At 41.3% G+C, this 27,440-nt stretch overlaps 1 protein-coding gene across 1 annotated transcript in view; it reads right to left on the bottom strand.

Moving 5' to 3' along the window:
- Oct-TyrR (Octopamine-Tyramine receptor) overlaps window positions 1-27,440 on the bottom strand; it is a 66,933-nt gene that overhangs the window by 19,091 nt on the left and 20,402 nt on the right. The window contains exon 2 of the mRNA XM_076535350.1: window positions 15,440-15,630. The gene's annotated coding sequence lies outside the window, so the exon portion shown is untranslated. The remainder of the gene's footprint in view (window positions 1-15,439; window positions 15,631-27,440) is intronic.

Here is a 27,440-nt window from a genome sequence, read left to right as displayed (position 1 = left end):
TAGGAAGCCAGAAAATCGAATGGCTTTAGAGGCAAATATTAAAAAGGGCTCAAACGATCGCATACGTTTACGCTGTTTTATTAAAATCAATGTCGTCCTTTCAGCCGCCTGCTCCCCACAATCTCCAACTAACCGAGTAAATCTACGTTAATTACAACGTAAATATTAGACCGCACGTTACTCGAAAATGTGGGACGTAATTTTTGCTACGAATTAAAAGAACTTATGAAGTACAGAGGCGAGTATTACGCGCGCGATGGGGTTATGTTCGCAGCTCCATACATAATCATTTGCCTAGAGAAATTATTACCTTTTATGGCGTTAATAACGTTAAATTATTTAGAAGCGCGAAAACATTCGCTGAAGCTATAATGGGAAGTACTCTCCCTGTTTCGCTTTTCACGAGACTTTACCGCCTCGTTTTCTCCTCTCTTTCTCGTCAAAGACGAACAAAGTCTCGAGCGCATTTTCGTAAGGTACTTGTTCCTTTCCTCCATTACAGGAAATAGTTTAAGTTCTTCGAGAACGGATGGGACAGGCACTCGTAGCTTTTAATAATTTCCTTTTTGCCACCGACAGCTGAAAAGGTTAGCGATAGAAATTCTTCGGTTAATTTTTTTCACCGATACCGACGACGAAAACTGACTTAACGAGGATCAGTAACCGATATTCTATAATAAGGGAACTGTAAATTGGTTGATCCATTGTTAGCTCCGATGAAGTACCAGCCATTTTAAGAATATCGATGAAGCGCTTACGTAGCCATTTTTAAAGAACTTTAAGTTAATTGATATTCCGTAAGTACCGTATTATACCTTTTTGGGATAAAATTCTGTATTTCCAAATTATTTATAAACTATGGCAATTAAATTGTGTCAAGCATTATATGGAAAAATAAGAAGAAGAGGTTAGGTTCTTATAAGTAGAGCTTTCGATAATCGAGTCACGTTAAAGGCAATGTGGTTCACAGTTGTCACGAACGACAATGTTTAAACATTGTTCAGTCAACGTGTGCATGTTTGTTCCACGTGTGGCTTCGAATTAAAGGACGCTTGCATGCTCCGTGCGCGTTACTTGTTTACCAATTGAGTAAATGGGATCCCGAATATGGTAATTGAAGCGTTAATAGATATCTGATTATCAAACATGATACCGTTGCAAACTTTCCATGCGTATGATTGCGTTTAATTCACGATTCCCTGCTAATAAAGCCGGCTATCTCTGTTTGAAGTTGTTTAATGCGAATCACCTCGATCCACTTCAAATATTGCTTCAGATATCGCTCAATGATAATCATAAGGTTCATTAACGTTCGAAGGAAAATTAAGTCCCTTTCTTCCAATTACTTGGCTTAGCCATTGTTTACCCAAATCGATACTTTCTTATTTTGGCACGACACAACGCGTTTCGAGTGATGAATGCCAAGCCGAATTTTCCAACATTCGGAACTCCGGCACAATGAGAAACCTTGACAGATTCTATCGTTATATGTTTGTCTAACCCCGTGCAGGATTAAGTTGTAAAACAATTGTCTGTGACTCTCGCGAAGGGGAATTTAACACTAGATTTACGGAATCCGTCAAAATGACGGATAATAGGTCTATTTTAATTGACAGAATTTGTTAAGAAATTTTTTAAAAATGTCAACTTTCAGCAAATGAATCAATGTTTTGTACAGTTCACATATCATCTACAATTTATTTATTTTTCTACTTTAGGTAAATTTAAATAAAAGTGACTATCAAACGTCCGTAAATCTAGTGTTGAGCAGAGTTTGATCATTATCCTTTGCAAATATCCAAGTTACCAAATTTCTGTTTCCTAAATTTATTTTCTAAAATTCTTCCTTACAATAAAAAATTCTGAAATCCCCGGATTTAAGTTCCTCAGTTCACAAATAAGTGAACCCCTAGATTCTTAAATTTGCAAGTTCGGAACTTTGCGAATCACCGAACTTCCAAAATCTGGAATGGCTGTTGTACCCGTAACCACGCGCGCCGGTAACTTTTTGGTCGATCTAACATCTTGGCAACTCGAAGAAATTTCCGGTGCTCCAGTTCCATTGGTGGCGATATAGCGAGCGCCATTACGGATAAGGATACGGGGTAAAAGAGAAAACAAGGGAATCGTCGGGAAGTTTTAGTTGTCAAAGATCTCGTTTTAATGCGAGGTTAATTGCGCTTTCCGGCGTGTCGTTCGCCAGAGGTCTCGAGGATGCGTAAGACGTCGGGCCGGAAACGGTGCACAGTATTGAAATTGCATTGCGCCAGGACTCGGTATTAATCCCGTGGGAATCCGTGAATTTCGAGCCGGGGGGAAAGCAATTATATTCGCGTGGCAGTTAACGCGAAAGGGGACGGGGATATTAAGAGATGAAAAGTTCGCCGCAACTCGTGGTGGACGTGAAAGAGGAAAATTCTCGGCGGTGGAGGTTGATCGAGATTGATCGGGGGGAGCCTTTGAAAGACGGAAGCTACTTCGGTCGAGTACGTTTCTCGTTCTCGTCTGTTACCTTTAGAATACGTCCTTCTTAATATTCAGAAGTCGACGTTGCGAAAATGAGTTTCGATCGAAGAATTTCACGGTTAAAACTCGAAGACGAGCCCTCGACATCTGCTCGACGCGTGAAAAGAATAACGATACCCTGTCTATTCCGCGGTTTCAAATTTCCTCGATGGCCCTTTTTCCTCGAAGAAGCCTGTTTTAATCCGGTGAAATCCGTGTTCAATCCCCTTTCGAGCACCGTGAACGTTTTCACGAAGATCGAAGTATTCGACGAGTGCAGAGAAGCACTTTTTTCAATTCTGAGTTTTGATTTCCGGTTGAAAAAGGGTCATCGAACAGCATTGCTGCACCTCTGCTTTTAATCACGGATGATCCGCCGTATAATTTCGAAGCCTCGTCGATCGCATTTAATTTATTACTCGTTCGTGGAGTTATATTTCAAAGCTACATTTTCTAAATATCTCTATAGCAACTTCTTCAGAAACTGATGGGCATCGTCGCCGCATACGATCAGCTGGTGTATTAAGCGCCTGTATTTGTCAAAAGTGTTTAACAATAAAAGCCTGCAATCGGAGCGGCGTCGAAAAATAAATGAAATTTTCGATGCTCCCCAGCCGAGAAACGATCGCTCACGGCGAAGTTTTCCTAGCAGACAGGATTCCCTTTTCACGGTGTAGAACGAAGAATGGCGTAATTGGTCGGAAACTTGACGCGTATCTGACGTTTCTGTTCAAGCTGGCTTCTTTCACCCTCGCCCTCCTACCCTAACCCCCTTCGTTACTTTATTCCCGCGGGTTGTCTGGTCCTTGAATCGTGCCGCGTTCGTGCAAAACGTTTCAGACACCGACGTTTCCTCTTCCGTTGTTCTCTTTCCGTTGACTCTCATTAATTAACATTCTGCCCCTGTCGCGAACGTCGAACGAAAAATCTTGACGAGTTACGGCGAAATTTCAGAAATAGAACCAACGTTCGCGAATCTTTCTTTCCTCCTTTTTTTCCTTTTTCCTGCCTGTTCCCTTCCTGTCGTTCGATCGCGGAAAACGAGGACTTTTAAACGGAACTCCGAATCCCTGCTTTAAATGCCACGCTTGTTTTCGCGCATGCTACCTTCTGGAACATGCAAACAGCTCTTGCAACCATTTTCGTCGCTACGCTTTCTGTGATTTACCTCTGACGATATTTACGGTGTAATGGATCTTCGCATATTTTCAAACGAATATTTCTTGGATTCAAAGTAATATCTGATTTATATCAAGAATATGTTTAACTGAAAATATAGAAGTCTTGAAGAGTACCTAATGTCAGGTTGAACAATTTGTAAATCCCCATGGTAAACAGAATATCACTCAAGAAAGACAGACATAAGTTAAACAGGTCGGAATGGCCTCGCATTATCGCTCGTTAAATTATCACGCGTTGCCACCCGTTAAAATACCACGCATTGTATCGATCTTCGTTAGATCGCCCACACGTTACATTCCTCGCTATTACTAGAAATGATGGACTCGATTCGAAGTTTAATGCACTGATCGTATACCGTTCAAAGGTATTAAATAATCGAGTTACGTGAAATTAGTACCGAGATTCATTATCTCTTCCATCCATAACAAAAATAGGCTAAAATTTTGCCTTTCATCGAGAACTGTATCGAATTGTTTGGATAGCATCAATCTGTGTCAGTATCGGTCTAATCATTAACCAATACCAACATGCACCACGAATTTACCTTTGCATCCATAGGCTATTGGCATCTATGGGCGTTCGCGATATTCACTCGGTGTTGTATGTAGACACCGGATGTTTATGCATTTATGATATATCGAAGTCTGTAAAGTAAACATAAATCATGTAATCTGTGAGATACGAGGTCTATAGATTACATGATTCATATGTGCTTTACGGGCTTTCATATATCAGAAACGCATAAACCTCGGCTGTCTAGTTACACGTGCCCTTAGGCGCGCGCGTAATTTCGCTAATCACGTCGTTTGAAAATTCCCGACAAGCGAGGTTTTCGAGAAGTAAAATTTTAAAGCCACGTTTCGCGGTTATAGAAATACGCAAATTCGTACAGGTGAATAGTTCTATCCGTTGAAGGTGAGATCGAAACCCTTGCGAGGATCTTCCAACGATTCCCAAAGGATCAACGCGAAGAAACGAAGGAAATCCGACCAGGCCAATTCAAGCAGTTCGTTCTCCTTGCAAATTCGAGCCACGAAAATGGGATCCTCTATCTTCCCTCTCCTATTTTCGACCAAAGAGAATTGCAACAATCGGCCGCGCAGAGAGAACCGTGGATAAAAATTAAGGGCAATTTATCCGGGATTTTTACACGGTTCTGCTAAATTGACCCGTGTGTGAAACGCATAAATAATGGACACGTGCAAATGCAGAGAGAGAGGCGCGACAGAGAGAGGGGAACCGTTGCCGAGTAAATTCGTTGTCCGTGATTCATGACGGTTAGAGATCATGATCAGAGATAATCGCAAACACACTGGAAAATAGCGTTGCTCTAACACGGAATAGAGGATTAACGAAACACGCCAAATACAATTTCACCGTGTTCTTGAACGATTTATTGTCGGTCTAACTAGTCGTTCATACATATTGTACACGATTAGGTTAGGTTCATGTTCGGCGGGTTAAATATCGCTAAACGATGCAAACAATGGTGTACATGTTGCTGAGCCACAAGAATCGGTTCGAAAAAAGAGTTAGCCAATCAACATATTCGAAAATCCACGATCCAAGTATAACGTGGTACTATCTAAGCAAGAAGAGCGTCCATTTTCGTTGTTGGATCGAGTTGCAATGCAGATGTTTCGTCATCGCCACTCCAATTAACTTCCTGTACTATTGGCTAACAGTTGTACCCGCTAAAAAATACACCGCAATAGAAATATCCGATATGCAATCGAGTTACAAATTTATACATCCGTAACAAAACGTGATCATGCCTCTAACGGTAAAAAAAATATCCCGAAAAAGTGAGGAACGCGAAAACACGAGTTAAAATCGTTCACCGACTGGCTTTTCGCGGATGCATGAATTTATGATATCGTTGAAAAAATAAAAAGCGAAACGTTTACCATCCGGTGACTGTATTTAAACAATTGTTAAAGCAAATGAAACCGTTACCCGTTCACGCGACGGAAATGAAATTCGCTCAAGGGCACTTTACGCTCGTGGTTCGCAACTATTTACGAATTACGCGCAAACCAATGCCAATTAAACATTGCGGCGGGCAACGCGTTGCTCGAGTTGATTTATCGTCCCGGAACACGTTATGAATCAATCACAACGTTTGCAGGATCGGTTCGAAGCCTGCATCCTACGAATCGGTTTCCCCTAACAAGTTGCACCGCGGTAACGTGCTTGAATCACGAACTCCGCCATCGTGGCAAGGGCTTCGCAACGACCCTTACACACACGCGTGCATTTACGATTGACCGAATAAAACCAGACCCTCGTGCCCGGGGAAACTGCGCTGGCTTTCCAGAAAAATTTTATTCGGTTCCAGCGTCTCCCATTTTTGCATCGGTATTAAAGCGACACAGAACATTCCTAATATTTCCTCTTAAAATCGTCGATAAATTCTTCCTACGAGCTTTACAACTCCAAACGTCTGCGCCGTTTATGGAATGCAATCCTGTTTTTACTCGCGAGAAATTTTGTATTCTGTAACTGGTCGTGGGTTATAAAAAAATGGCATAAAACCCTCGAGATGTAGGACAGTGTGTGGCCGAGAAAATAGGATCTTCGGTATTTATGCGCTCGGAATTAAAGGATAAAATCCAGGACGATAGATACGTAAGCAGCCACTGTGCCGCGAAGTTTCGCCGAGGCTGGCATGCAAAATTTGTTAAGAGTACGATAAATCACGCAACTCGGGAACTTTTCGCCGGACATTATAAACCCTGCCAAGACAGCCATAATTTTCCGAGATACGAATGCCCGATCGTCCAGCGCGAATCTGTGCTATTCCGCGAAAAATCTGCTTCTCCATTTTCTGCACGCGTTTTTCCTGGCTCGTCGCCGGCGTGCACCCGCGATGTTGCATCGATTCAGCGAGAGAAGCCGAGCAATAGATTCCCGTCGGTTTTTCAGCGGAAAGAGGAGCGAGATGATAAACGACCAGGCAAGAGGACAAAGTGACGACATCGGGATTCAGGACAGATTGGAGGCAGGGAAAAATAGCGGGAAAGGTAACGAAATTTTTCAAGAGTCCGGAACCGAGAGAAACGATGGACTCGGTGGTTAGGTTAATTGTCGTCGGGTCATCTGTGACCGACACCGCAAATTTTACGCGTTCCACGATCGACGATAAATGTATTGCGCTCTTAAAAATACCTACCGAATCGTAATTTCAATTCTGCTCAATTTAATGACAAACTTGCCGAGAAATTTACCTTCGAATTAATTCTTAATTTAAGCAATCTCCAGTTAAGTCGTATTCCGTTGTTAACACAAGAATACTTGCGAGGTGCTTGATTTAAGATTCCTCGTTTCATTCGCGAACGTTGCAATTAATCAACAATGTTGCCGCGAAAACTCAAGATTTGCAAGCGTAGTAATCGTGGCAGTAGAACCTTGTACTTTCTGATCTAATCGTTGTCTAATTATCCAAAAAATTGAATCGAATCGTACTTTCTTTGTTCTTTCATTACTCGGGCAAATTAAGTTTATAACCACCGTTAGCGCAATACCGGTCGGTGTATTAAAGTAATCAATGAGTAAATGAATTTTCAGCCACAGGAGAGATTAATATTTTTTCCAAGAGCAACGTTATGATTCCTTAAGGAGGCCAGAAATAGCGTAATTAGCTCTTAATGCGGGTTTTATTGTCGGAAAGGAACCGGGATACGAAAAGTTTGAAGAAGTCCTTGAAAATTTCTGGCCCTCGCGATGGAAGTTTTGCGCGACCCTCGAGATGGCGGCGCGAGAGAGGGGATCACGTTCAAAAGTGCATGAATGCAGAAACATACTTGCTCGTGTCACGCCATGCTATGCCATATCACGCCAAGCCACGTGAAATGGAATGCATTGATTATGCAGACTTATCTCACGCTTCGCGAAGCTTTGTTAGAACTACATTCTGCAACATTGTGCGAATTTGCCAAGTTCACGCGTCAGATCACACGAGGGTCACCCATGATCGATGTTTTATCAAGCAGTTCACGAAGAAAACTGAGGCTATAATTATCTATGATATAATGTTAATGCGAAGTATGAAAAATAGCGGATTCGTGCTATGGAGCCATATATGAGTGCGTGAACTTATCAACCAAGGACCAACCACGTTAGGGCGGAACGAAATATAGGCGCACTTTTTATTATTTATGCTTTCTAATTATAGACAGAAGTTAAATCGATCAGATTCTCAAATTTGCAAATCTTCGAATACTTTCAATTCTTTCCTGAACTCCTAAATGTGGAGACTACATATTTTCACACGTATAATTTTCTATATTCCCAAATTCCCTAATCCGCCAGTTCTATCCCAGGTTTCCAAATTCGCAAACTTTCAAATTGCAAATTCTCAACAGGGATGAGATCTCTTACATCGCCGATATCCCTGGAGAATGCTACCCACGCTCATCAGTGTATTTGCGATCTAAACCGATGTGTAACGAGCCGTAAGATCGCGTCACTAATGTCGTAAAAATTGACCGAGACCACTCAACAGAATGTCGGCTAGCGTTTACATGATCTATCGCAGCTGTTTGCACGCTCATGTGAAAAACCGTGCTCAGCTCGGTCGGTTTGCTAATTATCGCGTAATCTCATCCAAGGGGGTGCTCGCGTGTGAACGTGGCTTAATGAGTCTCCAAGGAAGCCAGAAAAGAATCAAGGACGATAGTTTCGATCTTATCGACGTTTTTCTGTTCGCGGTTGCGAAAACTGTCTGTTCGGTAATTTTCTTTCCGCGTCTTTTTATCGGAATTTATACGGTCACTTCTTCTAGCGTTTCGATTCGAGAAAGAAGACATTGTGGCGAATCGATAAGTGGTCGGAGAAAGCCAACAAATAGCGTCGAGGAGGAGAATTTTGTATTACCGCGATTCGATTGCGACTTCATCGAGCAAGAAGTTCGAGCTTTCACGAGATACTGACTCGAGACTCGTACCCATTTATTCTTAAGGAAAACTTTTCGCAAATCTCTCGAGAGAATCGTGGCCAAAAGACTCGCTTGCTTTCTCCTGATCTTTTCCTACGCGGCGGTCGTACTAAATTTCCTTATCGGAAATGTACAGGTAGTTCCGAACAACTTTACAAATTACCACTTTACCTTCTGACGATCGGCGATTGGATTATACCGCGCCCTCTCGAGTATCGATTAACCAACTTTTTCGGCCACGTGCAATCGATTCTACCCTGCTAACTCTTATCTTTTCAAAGGATATTTAATTCATTCAACTAAATAAACTTTACTTAAATTTTCTTCTCATTCGATCAAAGGATTTCGTACATGAAATCACGCTTTAACTGCAGAGGACGAGCATGCATTTTGGTTAAATCGAGTTGCAAACATTTTACCAACTTGTCTAAAACAGATCGCGTATTTATATTCTGTAAGCATATTCTTCTTGTGCCGTCGGCTCATTTGAAAATCCTAATTACAGTCGCGTCTGCGGAAGAATAGCAGTCAAAAACGGGATGAGCATATAAAATTTATCGCAAGGATAAATATTCGTTTCCAAGAGAGTCACGATTTGCTTGTTCGAAAACAAAAGCAATGAAAAGAGCCGTGGAAGACAGGTACGTGTTTGTTCGCCGGTCAGGAGCGCACGTTTTATGAATTTTTCTGTGGAACGACTTTTATGAAACATTCACGTTCGAAGGATGCGCGGCGAATATTACCGTAATCTTTTCTTTCTGTTCCTTCACTTTTTCGTTGTGCTCCTTGTCGAGAGCGGCGAGTCCCGGGGACTCCTTTTGAAACCGAGCGAAGACGGAGAAGTCAGCGTTACACACGTATTATTCTTCGCATTATCCTGGTCGTAAAAACACTTTCTGAAGGTGCACGCGAATTGTGTTTCCCGACGACAACGAAATGTCGCCCGTTACCCGCGGAAGCGACAATTTTTTACGACACGTCGAGGAAAAGTAGCTCGGAGGCGTGCGTGCATTTTTGAGGGAAACGTGGCTAACCGCGATCGCGAGCTGGTTACAGAGCTGCATTTACGATGAGAAAGCACTTTGATAAAACACCGTTTCCACGGTAAACTGTTACTTTGTCTTTTTTATTCGATAAATTAAGGTTGCTTGCTTTTATTCGCTGCTCAGTTTTTTGTTGCAGGGAAAAAGAATAAAACTCGGCTTGATAAAATTTGCTGAACGGACGAGTGAAAAATGGCCGGGGAATACCAGGCGTCTCGCAATATGTAATATGAACGAGAAAGTTATGTCTGAGGGAATACGTTGAAAATATGGAATATAATGCATCCTTATTGGCACATTATTATACCCTGGCAGAGCGTGGCGGAAAATGTCATGTTTAGTCGATGTCTTTTACTCGTAATCGCTATTAGACGCTGTACTCGCACGAACTCAAGATTTCTATCGTAAATGGGACGATAGATGAAAGCGTGTTAACCCTTTGTCTTGTAATATCGTGTCACGTGGTTTACCCTACACTTCAGGTGCTGCAAACCTAATTTGCACTTTCGAATTTTAACCCTTATACATTTGTTTAATATTAGAGCCTACTGTAAAGAAATACTTTAATGCAAAAATTATGTTTCATTTATTTTAATCAGTAACGAGTTTCCAATTGCTAGTATTACTAGCGCGTTTCAGCCCTAAGTCCCGTGCGTCGCCGGATGAATCCTTGTAGGGAAGCATGATGGGAGAAGAAAGTTGATGGATTGCTATATGACGAGCGAATTCCCTAGCGAATCCTGGCAGCGAGCGTGTTAAAGTAATATTTTAAGTGCCAGGAAGGATACTGACTAATAATAGATTATAGCAATATCAGTATCCGTCATAAAAAGAGAATATCAAATTTCTGATCGTGTACAGGGAGATAGAATACACGAAGACTGTTTTATAAAAATTTCACTGTCTGCAGTTATGTTCGTATATTACCAATTATTAAGTAAAGATATCTGCGATAAATGAATTTCATCGACTTTGTTAATTATAATACCATTAGTATGTGTAATTACTCTACATCTTCAGTAAGACCATTGAAATATTCAGTCAGAACCAATACATTATCGGCACCAATAATCTCGATAATAACACAGTGATTTCATTTTACACATTCGGCTTCTCTTTGTGTACACACTGTTATAACAAATATTTGAATTGAATTAAATATGACCTACTTGCTACTGTTTCAAAAGAAAATTCATTTAATTTGAAAATCTCGTCCAGAGATTGATTTTAACTTAAATTGTTCATTGATATAGCGTAACTTAATTGAAGTTAATTACGCGAAATGGTTCCGGATAATAAATGTAATTAGAATAAACAGTTTGAATGAACAGCGCTGACCTACTATTAAATCATAATATATCAGCAAGCTCGCTTTCGTGTTCAAATATTTTTGTTAGAACTTTTTAATAAAGAGTTTCCGCGCCTACGCCTATATAACATCTTTTCCTTATTTCCACTCGTCGAATGTAAAGACAAACTTTGATCATTTAACTTCGAAACATTCTGTATTGTTAGCTACGTATTTACAAAAGGTTTTTCACATATTCTCCTTTCGGTTCTGCATGCATTCCGCATCTTGGCATAATATCATTACAAACTTTGCATGCGCGTTTCCTTTTGCTAACAATAATCCGACGTTATTAAACACATTATCATTTTTCATCGCAAAATAAAAAAAGCCCCATTTATTAACATAAAACTAATAGAACCACCCGCTCGGTGTAAAACAAATTATTTTTAAACACCGTGGAAAGTTACACGTGACCTAGAAAGAATTTTCATCGCGCCCTCGTTAAAGTATATTTTTAATTCTATTTGAGTATATTTAAAAAGTACTGCTTTATCCTAACCATTGTTTTAACATTCACGTCCTTAAAATGGCCCACTTACGAGATAACGTGAACACCAAAGAATTAACCTCGTTTAACTCATCCGACTGAATATAACAGTGTCCACTGCAAAATACTCGGTGCGAACAAAAAAATCCATCTAGAACGAAGCTTTGTAAATTACAACACGCTGTCTTATGAAACGCTTCCAGGGGGTGTATTTTTCTTCGCATCGTTTTCACCATGGGGAATTTTTGCCTCGGGGAAGAAACCGAGATAAAAATAAGGGTCTAAGACTCGTATATAAGGGATGATACTATGAGACGAGTCAATTTCCCCTTAATCTATAATTTTTTAACATTCATTAAGGATATGGGTGTGTTGTAATTTAAATTAAATTCAATCGTGGTGAAAGTAGGAGGCAGATTTGTCTCGAAAGTCACGTGTGTTGCTGCCACGCATGTGTAATCTCTAAACGATAGATTACCACGCGTAGTAATTTGACCCACAGTAAGTTGCACGTAATCTCCAGGCATAGTAATCTGCACGTTTTAATCACCACGCATAATCGCTAGACGATAGATTAGTACGTGTAATAATTTCCACGAGTAGTAATCACCACGCATAATAATCGCCACACGATAGATTACTACGTGCAATAATTTCCACGAGTAGTAATCACCGCGCGTTATCTCGCGACGTGCGGTATTTCACGTGATATCCATGCATTAAAGAACATTTTGGCAGCAAGCAATAAGAGGGCGAATACAGTCGATTTTATGAAAAAATAATACTTCTTAAAGGAACTGCGGGAAGAGAAAATGACGAAGGAAGTTTCGCCCAAAGGGGTGGAGCTCCTTCGATCCTAAATACATATTTTCTTTAAAAATTCAATTTATCCCGCCTTAGAAAGGAATATTAAATCGGATAAGGGAGACTCCGGGGGAAAATGAAAAGTCGACGAATCAAAAGTGAAAGTACGTATCGGGGCGAGAATTAGAATGCAAGCCGGGACAAAAATGGGACAAGGCTTTAGGGCGCGGGTCGGGTATGTCCTCCACAGACATGTATATAGGATATAGAAAGACCGCGAGACTTTCTCGCCCTCTCGAACAGACAAAGGCATTGAAAAAGAGATAGAAGGAGAGGAGAGGAAAGGTAAATGCATTGACTCGCTGATGGTTTCCTTATTGCTTTTAGCGCGGGAGCTTGCTGCGAAAGACCATAAAGATCGAAACGATCCTTCGCGGTGTGAATAGGAAGAAATTATCTTGTAACGTTTCCATCAAATCATATCGGGACTATTTGCAGCTTTTTTTATTATCCTGCGGGAGCGTAAAGTTTAGGATATTACATTTTCATCGAATCGCGAAATTACGATTCTTCACAGTACGAATATTTTATTTTTAGGTTAGGTCGTTTCGTATCGAAAGACCGGCTTTGAAACGTAGGAAGTATGACACAGTTTCGAGACATAAAAGAATTATGAACTGTTAACGTAGTAATTTAGAGGTGCAAATTAAAATGCATAAGAAAATTCTTTCGACAATGATTTTATTATAAAATGGCCAGTGACAAAGCCTATAAAATGGCCGATTTCAAAGCCTAGTGTATCATGATTTTATGAGCATAATAGCATTCCAAACTGTCAGTTATGATATATGGAAATTTAATGAGTGACAACATAAATCATCGACATTTTAACAATGACCAATTTCGAAAGATACGAAGTTAATTTCGTGACATAAAAGCATTCCTAAATAACATTTACCGTATATTCATATGAAAACTTACTGAAAAATGTTTTCAGTACAAAATGGAACAAAATGTCAACCATCCTCCATTAACGAATTTCAATCGCTTCCAAAACTAATTGTGGACTTTACGAAATATTTGAAAATTAATGATCTTAAGAGAAAAATTTGCAAATTTGCCCGTTCACTCGATTTCAGAATTTCGTAACTCAGCCTGTAAGCTCCGGTTACTCAGCTCCTGACCCGAATTCCCTATTCTCAGGACTAATTCGTACGGTTCCCATTAGTCACGGTCGTGGCAAACCATTTTGCAAATCGCCATTGTTTCCACTGTCGTTCCTGACGTTTATTACTCGAGAATGGTCCCCTCCGAACTCGTATCGAAGTTTACAAGCGTTTTACGGACGGAGATCTTTATGGTGGACAATCGACGATGCCATTGAAAAGGATCGATAACCATAAGTCGACGATCGACCCGTTAATAAAGTAACGCTAAACGTCGCTTCCAGCCAGGGAACAGCAAGCGTTCGGCCAGAGTTTGGGTTCGTCTTTGTCGTCGAGGCAATCGATAGAGCTTAATTGACTCGAACATGAGAGAGAGAATTCGTACGTTCGACGTTACATCGACTTCATTGCCGATTGAACCAGGTCACGGTTTCGGTGGTAACCGAAATTTTCGAGCTCCGACCGAGGAACGTTAACAGAGAAACTCGATCCAACTGTTCTAATCTCGACTCGACGCTTTTGTGCAAAAATCAAACGATAAAAAAGATACTTTCGCGAACTACTTCAAAAATCTCAGCAGCCACGATTTTTATCAGTTTGCAAACATTCTTTGATTTACTGTTTCGATCTGCGCATCTTTTCTTAAATACGTACATTAGAGCACCATGTACTAAATCACCGCGTATTAAATAATTAAATAAGCAAGTGTTAGACAGCCACGTGCGTTAGAGCACCACACATTGTATCTATAAATTGCAGTCCTAACCAAACGTAATTTTCACGCGCTAGAGACAAACTCCACACTGAAAGAATAATAATACGGTTCCTAGACCAGAGTATTGTTTAAAAGAAAAACAGCTCGTTATCGAACGAGTATGCTTAAAAGCTCTGAGTACCGTTAAAAATTGCGCAACAACGGAAGCGTGATAAACGAGAGAAACAGAGAGGTAATAGAAGAAAAGTGTTACGCAAAGCAGAGATAGACAATTGGCTGCACAATGGGCCGGATAAAGGGGTTACCGTGACAAGTGTTCCGCGATTTAAATCATCGAATATGCAGCGCTCCATTATACACGCTCAAAGTGACGAATTAAACCTCCAATTACGGCATCGATTAATGACCGCCGCTGTGGTTCGAACAACAAGGAAATTTTTCAAACTGGACGGCACATAGCAAATGATTCTTTCTCTGGAAAAACGTAACCAGTTATCCCTCTGGAACGAATCGAGATAATTCCTGACAATTAATCGTTCCGTTTACAACAACAACAACGGCGAAAAACTTTGAAGGAGAAAATTAAACAGGGAACGAATTGGGTTGCCTTTTGTATTACCGATGCATTCATTCTTTGTCCCAGAATGAAAAGTATTTGAAAAAGTATCGTAGCGTGAGGCGAACAATGCGGCCTAAGTATCTTGAATATTTTAATCGAATCCAGTGATTCGTTCGGTAATTCGTTTACAATCAGACGATGAAACTTCGCGATATCAAAGTTTCAACGTTACTTTTAATCCAATTTAATTGTATAGAGAAAAGTTCGTTCTTTTCCTCGGTAAAACACGAACACACAATTCGAACGTTTACCACGAAGCAAGTTCTCGAAAGAAAAAGTTGCCGAACAGTTACGGAGATGTTCGTAATGTTTTCCGCGGTCACGAGATAACAGGGCCGCTAATAAATTATGCAATCATTCGCGCCATTATTCGCAGCGAGAATAGGACATTACGCCATATTTCCCGCTCGTGGAAGCTGCTTCGAAGACAAGTACATCGAGGATATCGCGAAGCTGTCCGAACAACGCGGAATTTGAAATCGAACCAGTAATTCAACGCGCTGTATTTTCTCCGCTTCCACATTTTATTCGAGGAATCAAAATTAATAAACGTCCCCGTTAAGTTCATCCCGTTTACTCTTCCCTGGGCAAAAATCGAACGCGAAACAATGTTATCGAGGATAATACTCACAGTCAATCCAACGTCACACCCCCAATAGTTGTCCAGTCTTCCTCTATTCGAGCCTCGACCGTCGAGTGTCCGCCGCTCGTCACATTTTTGGTCGTCTGTTTCCGGTAATCGGGCCTTCGATCAATTCCAGTCAATTTCCAGGGCTGGTCGGCCCAGTAGAGATCATCAATTCTTATCGAGGATTATACCACCTGCAAAAGAGGCGTCAACGTCAGAAACTTTTTACCCGACTGGACGGATTTGTCGAGATTAAGCTTTTTTTCGTGCTTTTGTGCAGCTCGAATTTTAATGCTTGTCAAGGTAAATGATAAAGTAGTTGTTGCATATCAACTACTGAGCATGTCACAACGTTGGAACAGCTGAGTTTGAAATATAGTTCGACGTGATTTCGTGGCATAAAAGCGTCGTTTAGTCGAGATAGAAATTTTCTGGCCTCTTTCACGATCATAAAGAATACGACACGTTTAGGTAACGACTTCCAACTTGGAGTTATAAATTGAGGAGGAAGTTTGCCTGGCACGTAATGGGCGAATTAGTATACACGCGATATAAGCAACAATTAGAGACGCTCCTCGAGACGCGTATGGAGGAGATCCAGACGAGCGAACTTATTACCCGATCTAATATTTCCCTTGGAAATAGCAGCTCGCGCTTATAATCGTCATCGCGCGTTCGTCGAGTTCCTTCGCCTACGAAAAGTCGTTTCCAGCCTGTTAATCCGCCTGTTATCGAGGGATTGTCGCAGAAAGCGGCTCGAGCAGGTCCCATTCAATGCAAGAAGGCAAACGGTTAACGTTTCGTCGCGCGAAATCTCTCGCGACGAATACGAGAGAGTTTAAATGTATATCGTGGAAGGGTCTATAAGGGTGACATCGTTTCGCGTAATAGCTTTATCATGTCGCTGCCAGCGTTCCTCCTGCAGTCTGGCATTCTGGCGCCAATGAAAACGTTACATTTACTGCCGTGAATGTTAATCCAACGAAGGGACCATCTCTCCAGAGAGCGAGGCTAGCAAGTTAAATTAATTGAAAGTTTTTTTTAACCCTGGTTTACGTTGCTCGATTTCCAGAGCATCGATCGATACAATACTCGAATCGCTCCCGTGGCGAACTTCGAATCCGCCGACCCCAACTGCATACGGAAACGGGATCAAGTTCAATATGTGTTCAGAAATTCTAACCGATGTCAGAATAGAACTTTTGTGGAACTTCGCTGCTGCTCGTATTTGCCTCTGAAAACAACGGAGAAATCTAGAGGGAACCTAAGGTGAACCTAAACTGACTCGTGCTTCTCCCGATATTTCTAACAATCTCCTCGAACTCATCTCCTCCGGATTCAAATATTTCTGCAGCCTTTATTTTCGCGTTTGAAAATGTCCAGTCAGGTTCGAAACGAGTTCCACTCGAATCCCGTCAGTGCATCGCAGGCTGTATACTACATCTTGTTTTGTTGCCAACATAGCGGATGTCAAAGAGAATTTTGAAATAAGAAGAACGCCTTTCCATCGTCGCTGCCGTGATGCATTTCCCAGCAAAACGACGCTCGCCGGTGGCTCGCAAAGGGGATTTGAAAACCTCGTGGATGCTTTTGATCTGTCGTGTCCAAGGTACGTCCAGCCTCGGACTAGTTTCTTGCGGGAAAATTGTGCGAGACGTTTTCTGGGCCGGTTTAACGAGCCGCGAGGAAAAATATTCCTCTCGATGGAGAGATTGGAAATGAAGGAAACACGCTTCGATTTCAGGATGGCTGCCCTCGAAAGGGACCTTAACGAGGAAAGATTTCATAAGATCAAGGAAGAATTGAAACGAAGGATTTCGTTCGATGACGCGTAAGAGAAATTCGCTGGTTTATCGAGCGTGAAGAGGAGTACGCTGTTCGTTAAGATCTGTTAAATGGTCGAGAAACGTGTTATCGGTGGAACGCATGAAGTTGAAAGGAAATGTTAAAAGATTATCACGTTGGAACGTATGGTTCGCGATAAGTTTAGCTTCCACAGATTTACTCGATTGCCTTCGATTTATTTACGTGCCGGCTTCTTTCGATAACCGAGCTGACTTTTATATTTTACCTTTCTATTAAATATTGCAATTTGTTAATTAAGTTATCGTCTTCTGCATGGACGATAATGACTCGAAATACGTCGTTTAAAAAATACCAACACGTTCGATACGGTTAATAACTTCGTACAGGAAGGACGATCGGAGATTTCATTTACGTCCAGCCTTTTGTCGTTGAAAATCGCGTTAACGAGCGAGCACAGGATGTTTCCAGAGTGTAACCGAAATATACAATATCACGGTAATTTATGTGTCGCCGTTAGAGTATCAATTTTCCGACTGTAAATAAGGGACACGTTCGTTTTATAATTTCCGCATTAATAATGGGATATGTAAATCGAATATGCTAACCTCGTTACGAGTTACGTTATTGCCGTACTGATATCGTTCGTTCAGCACGCATGACCCGTTAATTAACAGCACTGCCTTTGAATAATTCCCACAAGCTAATAAATGAAAAATATCGCTACACGTGTCTTTACATGGAATTTCGCGTAATCGTATGGGGAAAGCATCACGACGATTTCCTTGCAAACATCGACTCGACGATCCGTGTTCACAGGACATTTTACGAGGATTCGATCACATGTTCTGTTTCTGTTGACACGGGTTAGATCGTAAACATCGATTGTTTCGAACCCTTTCCACGTAATCGAAGTATCGACCACAAGGCTGCGCCCTTAAAAACAGATGTGATCAAATATCAAAGCGGAGAAGCGCTAAACTCTGGGATCAGTAAAGGAAACTAGGTTAATCCTTAAAAAAGCTTAACAAAAGCGTAAACAAAAGTTCTCGTTACCCCGCTACACCTGTACTTTCCACAGTGTTCTTATTTCTCCATACAAAGCTGCGTAGCAAGACAAAAATACGCGTCAACGTCTGATAGAGACGATCACATAAGTCCAGGGAGTATTTGGAATTTTATTGGAATATAAACTGGTGCCCTAAGGTGACGAGTAAATAAGGAGGATTAGAGTATACCGTTAAAGCTAAGCCACCTATTTCTGAAGCACCCCATACAAGCGAAAAAGATTTCCAACCCTAGGCAGAAGTGTTGAAACGTAAAGTCTCGAAAGACGAGGGAGCTGTGCTTTCACGCAAAAGCACGCCGTCGTTATTTCTCTGTTCACGGCAAGTTAGGTACGCTATTGGAAGAAAGGCTAAGTGGTTGCGTTTAGTCATACGTGAAACCGGTGCCTTTAAAATCGTCAAACGGATTCCGCTAGTCGAAGTCGACTCAGTTGAATCGAATATTCTCGCACAGGCGCGAATATTGCGTTTGTTCGTCTCTAAAAGGATTCTACTTATAAAAAGACTGGAAAAAGACCGGCTAATATCGCGAATGAAATACTTTCAGACCATTCTGAGCCCGATATTTTTATCCAAAGCGATGTAGGTTAGGTTCGAAACTCAGGAAATCTGACTTTTATGTCGCGGAATTGTGTCAGACTCATCGTAGAGCAGAACGTTTCGAACGCTATACATTTTACGGAATCAAATTGAAGAGTTTCGCTGGACGAAGCTCTCGCAGTATCGGCCAGATTTATGAGCTCTGTCGGGGCGGCATAGCGAAAGAGTGAAAACCATAAACGCGACGGACGGTGATTTATCCCGATCAATCAACGTTGCTAATCCCGGAGTCGTTTCAATTATTTTTCAATTCGTATTATTGATCCGTCGACGCGTTTAGACCGGTCTCCATATTGAATCATGGTATTACGTAACACGGTATTTATCGCGCGAGCGTATTTAACTGCGACTAAGATCGAAATTACTTCTTATTTCGATTAAACTTGCTTGGTCGACAGCTGACTAACCAATTCGAGTGGTAACCGTTTGCTAACAACGGTCCAACTGATTACTCGATCAATTCTGTCTGCTAACCGGATTTCGATTGCTAACCGTACTCCAATTCCGACGCTGGCGACCCAAAACTTTACTAACTCGACTCAACATTTCACCTTTTTACATATTTAAATTTGACAAATTGAAATTTTCTGAATTACTAAATTTCGAAATGTGGTCTGCACGGAATGGGAAACCTTCAAAAGCTTATTCCAGATTTTCGTTTAAAAAAGACTCCACGTAAGTTCAAAAATCCAAGTATTTCCAGAAATTTTCTCCGCAAGGAATGTTCACAGCAATGCTCTCGCGTAAACTCGGCAAATAACAGCGTGGTCCTTTCAAACAATTAGCGTCACGGTTTCGCTAACGTCACCTGCACAACGGTAACAACGCAATCGTCTCTCTACTTTCATCCTGTCAGTGTTAAAAGCACCAGCTTCCAGGTTACACCCGCTGAAACTTTAACCGGAGGAAGGGAAATTACAAACAATAGAGTCGATAAATTTCCACAGTAACCCTGCTCCTGCCTCTTATTTACGTTCGCACGCTGCGAGATCAGGATCCAGAAGCCAATAAACCTGATATACAAGAGACTCAGCAATTTTCGCCATTTCTGACCAGTCAGTGTAATAACTCTACGTTCTCACCCTCAAGTACTGCGGGAAGTTCCCGCCCTCTTGAAATGGACGTCTTACTGGGTCGAATGTTACGATTTCAAAATTTCATAGTGTTGAAATTTTTAAGAGTGGGATACTCTGACTGTTGAATCTCTAAGCCCTCAAATTTTGAAATTTAGATTCCTACATCCCTCAATAAAAAATTTCCCAATATCCAAAGAGTGAAAAGTTACTCGATCATACGTGGTAGGTCGCTGACATTGTCAACCAGCGTATCCACAAAAATTCGCTCAAAGCAGAAATCGTGAACTCGTCATCTTTCGCGATTCTCGGCAGCGTTACAGAAAAGAGGAGGAACGGAGTCTAGGAAACACGATAGAGGAAGGCTAGGAGGATGCATTTAAGCCGCACGACACAGGTCGCCGATGTTGCTTGGCAAACTTCCACCGGAAAATGAAATTCTCGGCTGCGGAGTTCGTCGATATCGAACGAACAGTTCTCTAATGGAAAGAGACGAAAACGAACAGTAAACTCTTTCTCGCTTTCCAATGTTCCCGTGACCATGTTCTTTGCTCTACGACGATAAAAAATGTTTATCCGCTTAAGCGCATCCTGACGCTTCGACGTCGATGTTGATCACGGATCTGCATGATGTTTGCATAGATTTCTTGGCTATAGAGAAGACAGCTTATCTATCGTTTTCGTAACTTTCAAACAGGTTGAATGAAATTATCATATCGCAGCGATTAATCCTAGCACGCTGGATACAGAGTCATTTTAAAATAGTTATGGAAATGCATTGTGCAAAACGCGGAAGATTTATTCATAACAGCTCGAGCGAGAAGTGAAACTGTTTTCGGTACCAAATGTAGCTGAATATATAATACAATTAGGTCATTGTATATCAAATGAGGAACTCAAAAGTCTAGCTCGATTTCATAACAGAAAAGTATTGCGGTATCGCACCTATACATCAACCTGAAGTATAACAGTGGCTATAATTAATACTCGTGACAGCAAATGATTGATTTCGGCCTCGAATGAATTGAATTTTAAATATTTACAAAAATCCGTCAATTCGATTTTTTCACTGTCGAAAAATCGTTTCGAAAAGAAGAATACGATCGAGCGGTATAAAACGGATGACCCGCAAAATCTCCAATTACGTAATGCGCAGCAAAACATATAGAGCGAGCATAAATGAAAATACGACAAACGTGAAAAAACGTCGGAACAGAGGAGAGTCGCTCAAAATAAGACCGGCGTAACGGGGCAGGGTGAACATCGCATTTATTATTTAAACCGTAAAACGGGCGGACGTAGAAACGGTGCAGGTAATACGTCCATTTACGATTCCCCAAGATACGACTTCTCTTCTTTTTCCCACTCCTTTTCTTCGGCGAAGTAAAAGCCCGGAGTCACCGCACCGTCGTAGAAGGCTCGCGTGAAAGAAAAGCTCGTCGAGGGACGAGAACGAAACTTCTTCCAACCACTGGTGAAATTCAATGGTTGGATTTTGTTAAAGGAGCTGCCGTGCACGTAGAAGACCAGCCAACTTGCTCGTGTATCGGAGAACCTATCTGGTAAGCGTACGATTTTGCGCGGGAAACAGAGGCTTGCAGGTTTTTCTCCCATAAATATGCTGAAGGGTATCATAGAATCGGTTGCTTCATCGCGTTACGCAGACTTTCAATATCGATTTTTTTCGTCAGAGGGATTGAACGTAAAGAAGGGACTTTAAAGCAAATTATTCTGTTATTGTCGGATTAACACGGATGTTTGAATTGCTCCGTAGAAATTACAGCGCGTGACGTTATAGTTGCGGAGCACACTCCGGCAAGTAGTATAACGCGTTATTGGTCAGACATCGTCTTTTCACGTCAAGCGCAAGCTCTCGATCAATGACGCAACGCGTGAATGAGTACACGTGCACACGTCCAGATGATTCAGACGTCTTCGAAACACGATTTTCTGTTTGAGATTGCTAGCATGATTTCCAGCGGTGTACAATAAGTTTATTTGCTTAAGCTCCATTTATTCGAATGAAATTTTACTAAATGCCTCACAGTGGAACTTCCTGGAAGAAACCGTAGAACGAAGTAGTGAAATTTCATTCTCGAATCCACTTAACTGAACGTGATCTTCTATTATTCGAAGAAGAAATTTGCTGGAAAAGGAAATCGGTAAGCTTCTATTATTCGAACCGTCCCCAGTCATCCGAAGCGACTTGTCTCCCCTTATGTTCAAACAAATGGAGACCTATTGTATTTAGAATTTTCTTTCCCTCTTCGCTGCTTCGTTGGAATAGACACAATTTATATTTGAAGAGAAAATCTTCTTTGTTTTACATATCGAAGGGAAGGAGGTTGCGCGACCTTTTATTATTAATTAGATACAATCACCGTGGCAGCCAATTTACTGCTGCACTGAAATTGTTAATCGATAGTCTCCCATTTGTTTGCAAGAATTGTGTCAACGTACAATAAGCCCAGAATCCCTCGCTCACGCGATGTGAACAATTCCATTTATACAAAATTACAAAGCAATATCAAACCAATTGGGGATCGAGAAGATTGTCGAGCGTCAACAATGCAAAACCATATAAATTGCGTGCCGTTAAAAAAACGCGATCTGCCAGCGATTCAACCGCGTTAAGAATGCAGTTTAATCGAATAACGCAATCTGTGTGCATCATTAACGCGATCTACGCGTCGGTTACGCACCCTGAGGAACGCGCTAATTACGCAACTTAGCGCGTTAATAACGCAATCTACGCGTATTATTAACGCGATTTGCGCGTATCAGTTGCGCAATAGAAGCAACGTTAATCACGCTAGTTACTGTGATTAATGATGGCATACGCGTTAACAATGGTGATCTACCTACGTCAATAACACAATTTACGCGCGTTAATAGCACAATCTACCAACCTTGACAACGCAATTCACGTTGGTTGATGGGATATTTATAATAAAACAAGCGCGTGGGTCGTGTGGTGTCCTCGAATTACTAGATGCCTGTCTCTACGTTCATAAATCTCTAGATCTCTACATTCCTTTTCATCCTAAATCTCTTACCAGATTCCAGACTTCAAAATTGCTGTGAGCCACTAATAGCAATAGAATAAAATTTGAGGAACTATCAAAAATTTCATAGAAACTGAAGATGTTAGGTGAAGGAAGATAGATTAAATAATAATATAGTAATTAAAGTACCGATGTAGCAGGAAGATTGAGACATAATAATACGAGACGGATGTTTGTAGAGGAAAATAGTAGCGCATCGCCTATGGCAAAATAATCTTTTCGGGGTTAAATTCAGCCGCTGTTTGCCATTCGTGCGACGTCCGTGAAGCGCGCAATCACCTCCCTCGTGGTTCGAGTCGCAACTCTCGTGGGGCTCGTTTCTCAAGCATATTTGCTCGCAAATGTACACATACGTACATATGTACACACACAGAGATTGGATATCGAAGGATACCAATACACTTTACCGGAATTCCACGGTCGAAATCCAGAAACAGACGCCGCGTATATCTTCAAATACTTTCATTGAAAAATATCGCCGGAAACGTATGCAGTTTACTTATTTCGTTTACGGAATACAGAATGTTTCTCCTAACCGAATTTCTTGACAAATCCTGGTTTTATCTTGCTTTAAACCAGAACAGATTTATTTATGTAAATTATTCATGGAACTTATTCTGTGGTATTTCTGCGTTAAATCGTAATTCGAAAGTTCTGTAACTCTTGTACATAGAAAAATTGCTTGAGATAATATTCATAAAAAATCTGCATAAGTATAGAAAATGGACAGATAAAACGTAATCGATGGGATGCAAAATAAAAGAACGTGTCTCATGGAAATAAGCCACTTAATAGCGAATAACCTTCCCTCTTCCAGGCCTTCTAATTTCCTATTTTCCCAAGAGCGTCATAAATGCCGTTTCGTAACAGCTAACGAAATAATGATGCTTCTTTGTGAGCCACCGTGAAGCTTGTACCGTCCGTTTATTTCATGAATATAAACTACCCAGAAGATATATTTATATAGTAAAATGAGGGAATACGTTATGGGGGTGTGGGGAGTAACGGTGGATTATCCAGGAATACATGCACCAAGGGGCCGAGTATTTTGATACCGAGACACCGAGAATTTATACAAACCGGTAATGTGGGAGCCGCGAAACGCTCGTTTCTGGATTCTTTTATGGCCGACGCCGACGAAGAAATACGACGAGCGCCAGGTAACCGTCTGTTTTCTTTAGATGCATGCTCGATCGGACGAAAAATTGCGCTGGTAAACTGAAAAATTGTATCGACAGGTGGCGGGCATATTCTCGCGAGCTGCGGAAGAAACGAAATGGAAAAATATCTGCCGGGGAAGTCAACGACGATCCTTTCTACTCTCTCGATAGACTGTTTGTCTATTTTACTCGCGCTGATGGATCGTGAATGGTAAATGTGATTTCTGTGATTTTTTAAAAGTGGAGGGATATTTTTTCTTCGTTATTTGTGGTTTCAGTTTCCTTCTGTTTGTGCAACGCGAATGCTAACTACAAGAGCTAGCGATACCTCGTTACTGTTTGCCATCTGACAAATCCCACCGCTATAATCTTCGCCACGGCTGACATTGACGATCCATTATTACTTGCGTCTGACAAATCCCTGTCGCTATGCTGTGACTACTTAATGTCCGATACGCGTCTTGTTAACCTGTAATTAGCCAATTGCCAATTAATTGGAGACACATTCCTAATCGCTTAATGGCACACTGCTTTTGTTACTTCAGCTACAGGAGTGAACAAGTGTTACATCAAATTCCTCATGCGTTGAATCCGATACACGTAATAATTTTCATCGTCATAGCGCAATAGTTCAAAAACACGATATCCAATGAAAGCAAAGAAGGCAAACACAGATCGTTTACGCAGCGATATTGCCATTGGAATGTTCGTGATGCGCGTATTATCGGTCGCTACTTATCACTGCCATTGACACGAAGCAATCTGATAATGGAACCAGATGAAACCAGCGCACGAGCGTCCTGAAAAGTCTTCCTCCGCAATACTGGAATGATCGCCGCTCGGCAATTTACGCGTTTCACCGACCCTTTCTTCGCCGAAATAAACAAGCCCCGACCACCAAACGAACGATCGAAGTAGCTGATGAATGCGAACGATCAATCTGACTGGCATAGGAAAAAATTGTCGTGTCTACGATAGCCGGTAATTCGACGATTTGTCTTCCGAGTAGCCGAAGAAAGAACGCTACAGGAAAGCTCGTGTTCTGGAAGATGAATTAGGGGAAGGGGACCAATCGAGTTAACTAAATTTTTTTTACGCTCCAACAGCTAATTCCCTCGTATTACCTTTCAATCCATCCGTCGACCGAATCGAACGTTTAATCTTGTTCACGGTGTATACAGCGAATTTAGCGGATTTACGGAGCTGATGTTTTTCGCGTTTCGGGTAAAAGTTTCAGCATGAAAAAGCGAAAAAGAAGACGGTCGGTTCATAACTTTCAGAAATTAACTCTGATCAGAAATGCTAACAATATTCGGAACTTTGCCCGTCTCGTATTATTTTCACATAAGATACAAATGCTGGATGAAAAGTTTGTAAATCTATGTGTAACTTTTTCAGCACGATTCTAAAATACGTTACACTAACATCGGTTGCAACTATCAGTTGTTCGATTGAAAAATACATTTGCGCCCGTGAACGAGTTCGACGTAAATCGGATCTACGTACACTCTCTAAAAGCGGGCTACAGAGGGGCTCGTCAAGTCGACGTATACTTTCTATTATGAAATTACTGTGCCGTTCGATCCTCGCGATCGGTTTACCCTTACCTACCGCAACTCAAACAATAATCTCGTTACCGGAGAATTCTAGCGGTTGAAGAAAAGCATGTGCAAATTACATGAAACGAGAGGCGAGATAATCGCGAACTTGAAGAGTGATTCAATTTGAAGATTAACGAAATAAAAGTTTCTTCTGATATAAAAACAGATCTATGATTACAAGATCCATTAATACCATAAAAGACGGTACGATCAAAGTGTTAATAATATTAGCAGCCGTCAAAGTCATTCAGACTCTTAAGGTTCGAATGACTGCAGCTTTTAAAGATGTTCGAGCGAACACGACTCATCTTGGTAATTACAATTTCGCTAATGACCTCCTTCCTTTTAACGCGTCTCATCGGTTACAGGTTGTTTATCAGCGGATCTTTTCCGATCCGTTGGCAAAGGCTACAAACAAAGCAGTTCATATTTTCCTTTCGCAAAGAAACGGCTAAGCTTATCTCGAGCTATTGTTGGTGACTTTAAAAAGGATGCGATGCCGTTTCGAGCACCAGCGAGACGGTTACTAATTCAACGAGCAACGAAAGTTAAGCGAACGCCTTTGAAACGACGCCTGGACCCGATCGTAGAGGCGGCCATTTCGAAAAACGAGAACAATCGGCGAAATGGCTGGAGATTCTCGCATCGATACAGCCCATGCAGTTACACGGCGTTTCAGCTTTATCGCTTTTATGGAGAGCCTGAAACCGGCCAGATACAACGTCGCTCCAACCTCTTTCCCTTTACTTTTATAGTCACCGGCATAGAGCCCGCCTCTTTCTATTCTATTCTTTATGCACCGACGATATATCCATAAAGGGAGCCACAAGTTCGATGAATGAATGTATTAGGTTTTTGCATATCAAATGCTCGATTTCGAATCACGGAATATCTGATGCGATCATGCGAACGTAACGCGAAGTAGCACATAAGGCACATGAATTTGAAATTGAACGTCTTAAGAAAATGTCTACATTAATTTTGCATTGGAGTTCCTGACAATGGCTGTCAATTACAGCAATTCCAATGTTCTCTTACAACGTCTCTAAATTTATTTTTCGCGATGTTCCAAAGCCGCCAATTTCCAAGTGTACAACGTTGTTACAACACTTCCAGATTGAGCGTTACAAAATTACGGGAGAAATATTCTTCGAGCCCCGGGTCGAATCGCGGCCCAAAGCTATGTTGAATATTACCTCATTCGCGGAAGAATGCCAAGAACGAAAGGAACATTTTCCGCGATATAATTGAAGGTCTTCTCGAACGCGGAGGTAAGGGTCTAGAGGATCAAGCTCCGCGCGATTGTGCCTCTAAGAAAGAGTAACTTGCTTTGAAGGACAAACGTTATTACGCAAACACGATTTAATCCCGCAAAGGGACCGGGGCAACGTTCTACTCGAATTTAACGATGAAAATTCGACCGACGAAAGAGGGAAAAAAGCAGCGGACGCAAAAGCCACGCGGCGGCAGGTTTGAAAATTTACGTTTAAGCGACGCCTACTCGACGGAACTCAACGTTTATCACCGTTTTACCGAGACGAGCGGAATAATTAATTTCCGTGCCATTAATTTCACAAAGTATCCTTGTAATCTCACGCGCACGCGAGCTATTTCGTATTCCATAATTCTCTAGCG

This window comes from Megachile rotundata, chromosome 9 (genome assembly GCF_050947335.1).
Source record: "Megachile rotundata isolate GNS110a chromosome 9, iyMegRotu1, whole genome shotgun sequence".
In the NCBI taxonomy this organism is placed as follows: Eukaryota; Metazoa; Arthropoda; class Insecta; order Hymenoptera; family Megachilidae; genus Megachile; species Megachile rotundata.
Note: the sequence above shows the minus strand (reverse complement) of the source record. Positions and strands in the feature narration are given on the sequence as shown.